Source organism: Coffea eugenioides, chromosome 5 (genome assembly GCF_003713205.1).
Source record: "Coffea eugenioides isolate CCC68of chromosome 5, Ceug_1.0, whole genome shotgun sequence".
In the NCBI taxonomy this organism is placed as follows: Eukaryota; Viridiplantae; Streptophyta; class Magnoliopsida; order Gentianales; family Rubiaceae; genus Coffea; species Coffea eugenioides.
The window spans coordinates 39,359,832-39,372,833 of record NC_040039.1 but is presented as its reverse complement, the minus strand read 5'-3'; positions in this window follow the sequence as shown (position 1 = coordinate 39,372,833).

Below are 13,002 nucleotides of genomic sequence, written 5' to 3'. Positions count from 1 at the left end.
CTATGCCTAGGAAAGTTAACCAAAAATTATAAGAGTAAAACAATCATTGATATTCACCAAAGAGATGTTTTTGGATTCAACCACATTAACTTGGTACCCTTTTATTATTAAAACTTGGCAAAAGTAGAAATAGAGGCAATAATCCAACATCAAACCTTGGCATCACATACGAGCTAATCACTAAAAAAAAAGAAAAAGAAAATGAACGAAAGACACTAGCACCATAACTGCTCCCCCCACACCTAAATCCTACATTGTCCTCAATGGAGGTAATAAAGTAATGAAAGCGAAGAGAACAATGAAACTTCCCTGTTGAACAGCTAAGGGATAGGAGGGAACAGTGGAGGGAAGCCGAGTTCTGAGACATCCTTGCCACTTGGTGGGTGATGTTCGTCATTCGCTCATCTACGTTGTGAACCTGTGCTTGTAAGTGGCGCCACTCACAATTGACGCCAATTATCACCCCGAACAACAAAAGACAGAATATCCAACAAAGATAGCAACCACAAATGCACATTCATAGTCACTGGTGTTCCCAACTCAACAATTAAAAGCAAAACCGGACCACCCAAGTCCAAATATGGTCAATAAAGCAACAATTGCACTCCAAAATCACCAACCAGAAACTATTATCAATAACTGGGAACTAGCAAAGTCACGTCAATAAGCACAAGGACAACCCAATTCAGTCAGTCAACAAGCAAACTTGTGCCATCCACACTCTAAAATTTCAACAAATGCCCCCAGTAGTGAGTCTCAAGAAGTGAACAGGTCAAGCAATAGTAGTGGAAAACTCTGACATTAACAACTAAATCTCAAACCCCTAGCTTCCAAGCAGTCAGCCAATAGAGTAGAATTAATCTAGTGGAGTCAAAACACCCACAGAGTTGACGAAATAATTCTAACGGCTGACCCAAAGTAATGAAAACTCCAACACTTTTGAATGGGTTTTAACCAATATTAACCAATCACCGGGATGTCCCCAACAATTAAACGAAATTCTACCACCCTCAACAAGTAAATCAAGCAACCAGGTTTTCCAAATCAACAGGCAGCAGCAGAACCAGATCACCCAAATATCAATATACAATTGCAGTATGTAGGCCCACCCAAAATCTTAACAGATGGCTCCATTTGGCCGGGCAATGTCATAAGTCAAAACCAGCAAATGCAACAACGACAACTTAGAAATTTGTCCATAAGAACTCAGCCAACCAATTAGAGGTAACAGATTCAATTTAACATATTCCCACCAGAACCACTGGGAATAAACTCTAGTAAATGGAAAATCTCAACTAGCCAACCGAATCAGCAAAAATTTCAACAAAACCCAGGTGAAGCAGCGCTCAGTGGATGCTCATAGTAGTCCAGCAATTCACTTCACTTATGCAAAAACTAAAGCAGCAAAACAAATCTCAATCGACTCCAAAATTACCCTATGCACTTGAAATTGCAAAATTACCAACAAAGGTTGCTGGACACGTTAAAGAACAGGAGTTAAAGGAATACCTCCATCTTGATGACTACCTGGAGCGATAGTGTGGCAAGGGGAAAGGCAGGCGACGCTGCGACTTGGTCGCGGACTGGAGCTACGGTGGAGCTGTGGTGGTAAGAGAGCTGGTGACCCGCGGCTACGTGGCTGAGTGGGGCGTGCGGCCGTGAGCAGAGAGAGGCGGACAGAGAGAGAGTCAGTGAGAGCTAGTGAGAGGGCGCGAGGACGGTGGTGGTCATCGGTGCTGGCGGCGGCTGCTCCTCGTGGATGCGGACTGCGGCGGACAGGGGAGATGTGGGCTCAGCCGTGGGTTGCTGTGTCGCGAGCTTCGGGTGGCAGCGGTGGCGCGCGGCGACTGTGGAGACCGAGCTGGAGCTGAAAGTGGAGCACTTGTGGACTGGGCAGAGGTAGAAGAAAATAGCCGCGGCGGGCGGTGGTTGTGAGCTAGGAGCAGCGCGACTGGAGAGAAAGAGCTGGTGGTGGCTGCGCTGGAACTGGTCAGCGGCGGACAGAGCAGGGGCAGAGTCGCGCAATTAGGGTGCGCGTAGGTGGTGATGGGCCGCGATGTGCGGTAGCCGTGGCGGGGTGGACGGCGTGCACTCTTGAGGCGAGAGGGAGGAACGCGCGGGACAACCCGCTGTGGTGGCGGCGCTGGACGCTCGGCTGCTGGTCGCGGTAGGCGGCGGTGGATCGAAGGGGGAGAGAGAAGCAGCGGAGAAGGAAGAAAGAAAGAAGAAACAAAGAAAAGAAAGAAAAAAAAGAAAAGAAAGAAAAGAAAAAGAAGGAAAAAGAGTTTTTTTTTTTTTTTTTTTTGCGTTGACAAGTCAAGAACTAGCTACGGTTAAGGAGAAAGAAAATTTTTTCCTTTTGATTCCGTATTACTTCCTCTTTTTTTCTTTTTTCTTTTTTATTTCTTCAAAAATTTTTTATTTTTATTTTATTTTTTATTTTTTTTTCTTTTGTAACAAAAAAGAAAAGAGGTAGCTACGGTAAAAGAATTTTTTTTTTTTTTTTTTTTTTTTTTTTGAATCCTTACCTTTCCCGACGCGGGCGCGTCATGAGGGTAAGAGAGCTCCCAGAAGTTTCTGATGTTTCTGATCGTGAGCTTCCTGCACATCACCACGCGGGCACGTCATGAGGGCAAGAGAGCTCCCAGAAGTTTCTGATCGTGAGCTTCCTGCACATCACCACGCGGGCGCGTCATGACTGAAAGGCACCTATAAATCAGCAAAAACGAAAATTGAAACCCAAAATCAGTCGAATTCAAGGACAATACATGTAAACTACCACACGAAAATGAACAAACAATTAAAAGGAACAATTGGGTTGCCTCCCAAGGAGCGCCTTTCTTTAATGTCTTTGGCTAGACATTATCATGTTTTGCTCATGGAGGATAAAATCTTGTGGCTCGTCTTACTGCTTCATCCTCTATATAGTCCTGATAACCCTCGTAAATAGAATAATCCTTGAGCATACGAGTTACGGGCTTCCATGGACTAGTGAATAGCGCTAAACGAGTCGATGATAATTTACATTCTCCATTCACTCCTCCCTCACTTGCATTCATTGGTTCAAGATATTTTGCCATCTCCACTCTCAACTTATTCCTGTCATGAAATTTTAAATTTTCTGGTATAATAAAATCAATTTCAGTAACAGGAGTTGAAGAATAGGAGTCAGGAAAATATTGATTAAGGAGTGGAGAAGATGTCACCGCATTTGGAGATTGTTCACTGGATTCATTCACTTGAACGAGTTGATCTTGGAGTCTCATTTCTTGCACTTCTGCTTCCTTTTCAACTGCATCTTTAAATCCATTTCCTTGAAACTCTTGCAGTTCCATGTCATTTGGCCGGACAATTGCACTCTCATCTTCCTCAAGATTGATATTGGTTTGTTCGGGCAATTCTTCCATTTGAGGAGCTAATCGCTCTATCCTGGATGTCAATTGACGCAGTTGATCTGCCAGGTCGCGAAGGCTCGCTTGTCTCTTCTGATGAAATCGATCTAGGCTCGCTTGTGTCTCCTGATGAAATCGATTTGTATTAGCAATTAGTAATTCCATCATTTCTTCAAGAGACATACCTGACACGGAGGATGATTGCTAAGACTCTTGCTGTTGAAAATCCATTGGCCCAGTTGCATAATCAAAATTGGAATTATCCCACCATTCTTGATCATACCCGTTTGAATAAGGGTCATACTGCGTTTGATATTGGGGTGGAAAATCTCCAAAAATATCAAGTGGAGAACTTAGATTATCTTGAAATGCGGGGCATGTGTCAGTTGAATAACCTGAATCAAAATAAGTTCCACAATTTGCAACAGCCCATTGACCATTAGGGAAAACATGAGTCTCATAACCCCATTCAGGAACAAAGTCCAGTCTATCATCAAAATATGGAATGTTAGCAGCCATAAACTATAAAAAAAAATAAGAGAAAAATAAATTAAAAATGAGAACAAGGTGAACTCAAAAAGAAACAAATTAATCTGACACCAGTCCCCGGCAACGGCGCCAAAAATTGACAGGTGCCGAACCTGTGCAATAATAAATACCTACTCGAGAAAAATACAAATTTTGTATATAGCGGTGAGTAGGGTCGAATCCACAGGGACTGGGGATAATTCGTTTCTTCTAGAGTCCAAGGTATGGGGGGTTTTGGATTAAATGCTAACTAAATAAATTAAATGCAGAAAATAAATAAAAGGAGTAATTATTGGAGAAACTCTAGCCAAGGGTACACTTCAGAAATGGTTCAGGCACTGATCATTGATTCACAGATAATTCCACATTTATTAATAGATTAGTTATAGTTGTCATGCACGCGATAAACAACCAACCCTTCCTTAATTTGTCGATAGCCAAGGTACGACCGTTGACTATTTCTCTAATCAGGAAACAACCCTAGGTACGACCGTAGGATTTAATTTCTAGATTTGCATTAATAATTAGAAAGGCCCAATCCTAACTAACAAACACGCTACGAGGGTTTGTTTAAATTAGATCGTATGTTCCCCTGTCATAAACCCAATTACGCCAGTTGCTACTGAGATAGGGATAACGAACAATTACGGATTCAATTACCCCTATTTAGCAAAAATAGCCTATATGAATAATTAAATATTGCGCATCTATTCAATCACTCACACGAGCTATAGCAATTAAAAGCAGGAAACATATAAATACCAATAAATTAAGGAAGCAATTAAAATAAATTAGATCTCACAGTAATTGTTGAACCAAATCTTTAGTTGTCCCCTTGACTAGAAAAGCTTAACCACGCCTCATGAGAAAATCTCCCCGTTGGGGAATATTGTCGAATACCTGGCGTGTGTCAGAGGCCAGTCCAAAGAAAGAAAACTAGAACTAAACTAAAAAACTAAAACTAAAGCCCTAGATATCTTTTGCTTCTGTACGTTGTCCCCTTTTAAAGCAACAAAAGAAAGATGACTAAAAGCTATCTAGGTGGTCCCCACACATGTGGACAAAGCCTCCCAAGTACTTCTTGTTCCAAGTCTCTCTACGTTGCTTTCTTTGAAGCCCAAATGACCAAATGCCTTTCACTAACTTGTGGTCCCCCACCAATTCAAGGGCCCAAGGATTGAAACCCTTAGAAGTCTCCATATTTTTCACAAAGTCCCTCCTTTTTGGTAGTTTTCTGCTTCATTCCTGAAATTGATTCCAAATACCAAATATGAGTAAATATCAGCAATTAACACAATATTTGTCAGGGATAGAAGGGAAAATTAATAATAACAATACCAACAATTAACACCCTATCAACCATTTTGCATCACCTTATACACATACAACCTACCAACCAAAACTTTTGTAATTCGTATAGACTTTTAAATTTTGCATAGTGCAATTCATTTAATATACGCAAATGTGCACAAAAGTCTAAAGCTAGTAATCCAGAAAACTTGGCCTAGTACTTGGCATAGTAATGCTCAATAAACATAAGAAAAATCTTATACAGGCAAGTCATGGTTAAGAATTGGTCCCCTGATTTTGAATCAATACATAAAATAAGAGGAGAGGAGTCAGCAGGCAAGCAAGTACTTCGGTCAAATTTAAATTGACCAAAAAAACTTTCCCCATTTGGAAGAAACTAAAATACAAGTAGCATACCACACCATGAAAAAAAAAAGATTAGAAAAGCTGGAAGGTTTTTTAATCCTAGTAGCGCAGTGAAAATTCTCTTCATGTTGATGCACAGGCATCCATACACGACACTACTCTTCCCCTGAGCCCTTTTGCGAAGCAATGTCCAGAGAGTTAAGCTAGTACTCCTGAAGATTGCATGCCATAGTTAGGAAAGTCTTATGCCACTTGTCGTCCAACAATTGTAAAAGATTCCTCCCTTTGTGAACGCCTTCGAACGAGTCGACAACCTGATTTGCCATTGTAATATCGAATTTCTCAAAACCGGTTTCTCGGCGATCCTTAATCAATAGTTTTTCTGAGGCTAAGTTGGAGAGCAGTTGGCATACTCAACGAAAGGATTGTCAGAAGTTCTACTTGATTTGCTTCAGTGAGATCCGTGTACAGAGATCATGGCCCCTAGATTGTTTGAAGCTCGCTTACTTCCTACTTTAGGAGCTTCTTCATAGCATTCGGCATTTGGCCCACCAGTGAACATTTCCTCACTAAATTGCGAACTTGATTGCCCTCCTAAATGAGTAGGTCAATTTTGTCGAGCGACAAGTAAAAGCGGAACTGCAGAAGAAACAACTTGGCTCCCAGTGGCAATTTCTCCTTCCAAAACCTCAGATAGTATCGAATATTTGTTGATGCACTGATGGTATCTAAAGTTCCTATAATCCTGATTCTCCTATTCAAAAGAAACTAACAAAATTGAGCCCTATAATCTCATTTATTAAACCCAACGAATAGGAGCCAAAAGTATATAGTATTATTGTAGGAAGTGAACCATGGGAGCCAAAAATCAGATTTTAAACAAGTAGAAAGTCAACTAACAATTAATATTAAGCAATGTTTTCAGAACCGGACCGGACCGGCCGGTTCGACCGGTTGGACCGCGAACCGGCCATGTCACCGGTCCGGTCTAATGTTAAAGCCGGAAGTTCATGGAGAACCGTTGAAACCCGGACGAACCGGACGAACCGTTAAGAACCGTGAACCGGCGGTTTTTTAAATTCTTCAACAAAATATCAAGAATGGTGTAGCTAAGATTCGAACCTGGGTCTCCAAGTTTAAATATGACAATCTTACCGCTAGACTGTACTTAAATTTGTTGAGAATTCTACTTGACTAAAAAATATATTAAAACATCAAGTTCTTCTCTTATTTTTTTTTTCAATTTTTTCTTCTTAACCATTTTTAACCCAAATATCCACAACAAGATTTTCTCAAGTCTTCACCATTATTATCAGGTTATTATCTTTAGCAGATTGTAAACAAGTTGAAAATTTCAACTTTTCTTGTTTTCCAACATTTTAGTAAGTTTAATTTTTTTCTTTTCAAGGTTTTTTTCTATATTATTATCTTTAGTTGATTTTTTGCATTTTCTTCTTTTTCCCCTCAATTTTCATATGTTTCCCTCATTTTTGTTTTATTTTTATTCGATTAATTAAGGATGAAATTTTTGCAAAAGTAGTGCACATCCGTGTAGGAATTGGGTAGGAATTACAAATAATAACATTGGGTTGGTAAAAAATATGGTAGTTGGCACATAATCGAAGCTATTGATAATTGAATTTAAAATAATTAATGGTATAGGATCATTGAATTTAATATAACATGTTAATTAGTAATGTTTAGTAGCAATTAATTTTTTATGTGTTTAACTGTATATTTGTTTTTCAAAAATTTTTAGTTTTTTTTAGTTTGAGCAATTAGATTTATATTTTTATAATAAAATTTTAACTTTTTCAGCTTAAGTTGATGAAATTGTGAAGGTGGTGTGGTTGCTTATCATGCCACTGATAAAAGTTTGCTATTCAAATAGTTTGTCTTAACTTGAACTATTTTATGGATTTTTTTAAGGGTTGTAAAAGAATTTCAATATTTAATTTATTTATTTTTTGTGTTTTTATTTGTGATAATTGGTGCACATTTGGATTGTATCTATTTATGTTTATAATGAATTTATGAAAACTTGTGGTGAATTATGATATTTTAATTATATTTATCATTCCATGTTTTGTGTATAACTTTTAGAAAATTTATTATTATCATAACTTAAATTAAGTTATGTTGGTAAAGTTCAAGTGTAGAATGAAACATGCTTAGTACTTAACACTCTAAAAAAAAAAAAAAAAAAAAAAAAAAAAAAAACAGTGAACCTTTGAACCGGCCGGTTGGACCGGTCGGACCGGTCGAACCGCGAACCGGCCACCTCTCCGGTTCACTGACCGGTCCGAGTTTAAAAACATTGATATTAAGCACAATAGTGTATTAAGTGTCAACAGTAAAAAATCAAAAAAAGTTCCATTCTCAATAAGAAAGACGTTGGAAGGGTTTTTACTATTTGCAAATTGTTCCACTAAGAGTCATCGGCCAAGAAGCATCTCCTATTCTCGTCCCAACCAATTCCAGTTTCGGACGAGAGTAACAAACCTTTTAACTAGGCAAAGACACACCAAATCCTCTTCAAGCGCGTGTACTTCGAATGGTAGACAGTCCAGCCATACTACTTTCCCCAGGTGGAATTGAGGTGTGTATCAAGTTTCATCCAATTGGCCTCAGATGCAATGTTTAGATTCCACTCTCCACTTTTTTTTCCATTCAACGTATGTCATACAGAAGTGCATCCCCATGTTTTCATTCCAATAAGCCTTTGCAATTCTTGGATTGTTAACAAATTGAAAACAATCCAAGAATTTCAACATAGTTCGGAACTTTTATTACATGCTATTTTTCCAATCACAGCATCAATGGAGCTGTATAGTCAAGCAGCTTTTATATATCAAATTTAAGGATTGTCATTCCAAGTTATTATAACATTTTGATCATTTAAATGCAATCTTTGCCTTAACCAAACAGGCACATACGTTCATGTACATCTACTTATTGAGTTTTTTCAAATTTACATGTTATCAAAACGACAATCTGGATGCTAAAGTTAGATAACTAACCTTACAAATTCGCTACAGTAGTTATCGAGGCACTATAGCACATTTAAACCGCTCTTTAGATTTTTTTTTAATTCTTGTAAATTCTTTAAACAATACTTGTCCTTTTATAATAAAGAAGATGTATAATCTTTATATTTGTTCTAAGCCATTTTAAACTACGCCAGGTTTAGCTCTACAAGACTATGAAGTGTGAATAAAAGAATATACTCCATCACCTATAAGCTTGACCCTATGCGCTACTTCTCTTGCAGTTATCTTGAAGTACATTGGCGGTATGGAGCTTCTTAGTTAGGACAGAGCGAGCTTTAGTGATCATAAAGTTGAAGACATCATAAATATCTTAACTATCACTCTACGAATTTGTTTTTGGTACTGTACTAAAAACTTTTTTTTTCCTTTTGGATACATGTAGCCATACATAACAAATAAACTACCAAGTAGTAATTTGAAATCTCATAGTTGAAATTCCGGTAGCAAATGGCAAATACCATGCCACAAATTAAATGTGGATGTAATAGAAGAAGTTCCAAAAAGTTCAACACATATTGAACAACATAAATAACTCAGGATTAGCCATGTTCAAGCAATAGAGTAAAGGATGAATTCACATGGATGTTTGAAAATATTTACAGGGCCTAAATTTGAAGAGATCACCATGAAAATGCAACGTCAATACACGTTCTTGCACGTTTTATTAGTCATAGGGACTTACTCTGAAGTAGTTAACTAGGGATTCGATGTAGTCATTCGAGTCTGTGACGGAGTGGACGGAAGAAGCCTCAGATGCACGAGCGGGAGTTGGTGGACTAAATAGTGATCTCTTACGTTTGTTGGGCATTTACTCCATGTCAAGGTGTGTTAAGAGGATGCAAGTCATGAGGGGCTACACTCGAGACAAGTAGAGCCAATTCCGATTCGGCGAGTAAGCTTTCGTTAGTTTGTGTTCTTCGTTACCGAATAGGAAGGGAGACAAAAATCTCGAGGAACTTGGCTATGCTACTACTCTGTGTTAAAATAAAAATTATACCAAAAATAAAAAATTCCTTTGATGACGCCTAAATTGCCCAACTCAAAACAAAATAGACGAGCAGCAAAAAAAAATTTAACAACTCATCCAATTTGATGAATTAGGGCTGATGCATACCCAGTAAGGGGTGTGCTGATGCCGCATTTTAGAAAGAGAGACAACGAACCTCGTTCTCAATTGGGGAACCTTATTTCGGAATGCAATTCAATTTGGCCTTTAGCAAGCAGGAATAATGGGTTATCACATGAACGATAGTCAGACAGACACTAAGCTTGGTAGTCGTGTCAAACGAAACCCAAATGGAGAATTGAGGTGTGCAATCTTTGGCTTTTGAGGCTATGGTTTGACAACTGCTTGTTTGGATCACTGGCACCATGCTTCTCGTCGAAAGAGGGCTGCTCAAAGGGGTTAAAAATTGCAGCGGTGATTGGGCAGGTTGGCGACACAAGCTACGAAAGAACTGCAAGCGTTCACTGGCCGTTGGACTTTTCACCTTTTCTTTAGTGCTCTTGATAACAACGGGTAAATTTTAAGAAAAAGTTTCATGTGTCTGGCAAGTTATGCAGTTGAGTGGAAATTAGACAAACAAACTGACCAGTCACGTGAACCCTTACTCCAATAAAGTTTTGGCAGAGTTGGTGGGTACCTTAAAAGCCAAATGCTTCTCAAACCAAGTGTAAGAAAACTAACGTGTCCAAACAAAGTTTTGAAAACTTATTTTCGGGACTAAATTAGGCAAATCAAATTATGCAATCCAAACATATTCACTGTCTCACCAAACAGCTCTAGAATACAAATAGCAATTTTAGATTAAAAAAAATATATGAACTGTCATGCTTCCAAATCTACATATACAAATTCGGAACCAACAATTTGTTTGATTGCAAAAATGTTTTCTTAATCAAAATTAAATTTTCTAATAATATTTTGTTGAATGACACTCTAAGTTGAAAGTCTCAATGCTAACTTCTGCCACCAACTATATTCCTTTGACAGCCACACTCATTTCAACTAATTAAATCGATAAAATATTACCAAATCCTTCAACCAAATAGTAACGATATGTCTAGTTCCACGCCTAGAAATCATCTCAAACTCTAATTACATTACCTACCATTTGGAACAACAAAAAAGGATAAAAGTATAAAGTCAGATAGAACCGGTTAAAAAAAAATTCTGAAATCTAATTTTACATTTCTTTTATTCTCAGGCTATTATTTGCTAAAATTAAAAACCATGAAAATAAACTATTTATCATGGATACAAGCTAGTAATTCAAAATGAAGAGATATGAAATATTTTCTTCACATCCTAAATTGCTGACCCTAACAATTATTTGACACACCTTTCATCTTATCCAGTAAATATGCATTTTTCACTATTAAGAAACTTTATACAAATCAAAATATCAAAATATAATTATCTATCCATAAATTAAGAGGCTTTGATTAATTTTTAATTCCACGGGCCTCATTATTTCCTTCCAAACCATCGTTTACCTTAGACCTTCACTTGTCAAATTCTTCCTTCCCCATTCTAATGCTATCACCCTATTATCAAATAATAATTTTAATAAATAAAATATTAAAATTGGAATGAATATATACAATGGCATTTATTATTTTATGAGAGAAAAAATAGTTACAATTCTTTCATTGTCAACCTGAAGATTCTTCATGTAATTACCACCTGTTCTCTTGTCAGCCTTAGGGAATTTTCTTTCAAAACCAAAAAAGGCCAAAAATTAATTTTAGAATAAATAAAATAAAAAAATGAAAAAAAAAACATGTTTCCTTATATTTAGGGGGAAAAAGTATTCACAACATCACATACAAACTTCAACTTACCTATTTTAGGGGGAAAAAAAGCTAGATAAAGGAGGAAGTGACGAGAAAAAAAAAAAGCAAAGGTTTCTGATCAGGAGGCAAAAAATGACAAAAAAAATATTACAACATACCAGAGAAAGACGGTAAGAGTAGAAGATCATGAATCATGATTAGCAGACTAAGTAAGAAAGGAAATATCAAACCCATCCTTGATTTCTTGCAACAAAACCATTCAGTTAGTTCATTATGGATACAAATGAAAGAAAATGCATTAACTAATCCAATAGAGGAAAAAAGTAGAGTAAACTATTAGAATGAAAAGCAAACAAAAAAAGAAGAAGAAGAAGGGAGTACATAGTGGAAACTAAATGAGGAAGCCGCAATGTAGATGAGGATTTTTTAGTTGTCTTTAAGCAAGAAGGAGAAAGGAAATAAGGTGAATAGAAAAAAAAAGGAAAAAGAAGAAAAGAAAAAAAAATGAAGATAGCTTCCTCAAAAGAAAAATGTGTCAAGTGTCAAAATGAAGGGGAGCTACTTGGCATTCATTGAGGTGAGGTTACTACAATAACTCTACTTTCTTTTTATATAATAGGGTGTGTGTGTGTGTATATATATTCATGATAAATTAAATAAAATTTAAAATATAAATGTCTATACAATAATGTGTAGATACTCCGTGTCATTTTTTGAACTTTTAATTTTGTCCTTAAAAAAATTAATTTTTATCCTAACCACTTGATCAGATTTGCTAATATAATCTCTCACAACTCCCATAAATATTGTAACTATTAAATTAACTATAACTGTATTAAAGAAAAATAACTAATAAAGTACAATATCTTTCATGAAGAATTTATATAAAATTTAATTTTGTAAAAACAAATTAATATACTCATAAAAATTAATAATTATTTCTAAACTACACACATATTAGATGTGCCTTTAATAGTAGTATTAATAAGTGCCCATCATCTGTTAGAAAAATCCTTATAGAAATTCGATCCCAATATTTATAAAAAATATTTTCAGCACATAGATGTAGGCCTGTCAACGGGTCGGGTCTAGACCCGGATCCGGACCGGATCCGTGAAATTATTGCAGGTATGGGTAGGAATTTAATTCCGTTTCCCGGATCCGGATCCGGATCCGTTTTGTCAAATAAAAAAATGGGTCGGATACGGAATATAGTATTCCAACCCGTATTAGACCCGGATCCGGATATAAATGAATTAATAATTTAAAAAATATATATTTATCAATATAATTTGATTAGGGTGATGTATTTGAGTAAAGTCAATTTGATTTCTTTTCTTATTTGGTTTTTTCTTTGCATTAGTTAGAAATTAGTTTACAAATATATTTTTTTCTCATTTTTATTAGAAATTATAAATCTTGCTAAATTTGTTCGGGTAGACCCGACCCGGATCCGGGACCCGTCGGATCCGGATCCGGAACATAGAATAAAAGATCCGTCGGGTAAACGGGTCAGATCCGGGTCCGGTATAATAATTCGGGTCCGGGTCCGGAATAATGAATTCCGGCCCCGACCCGGC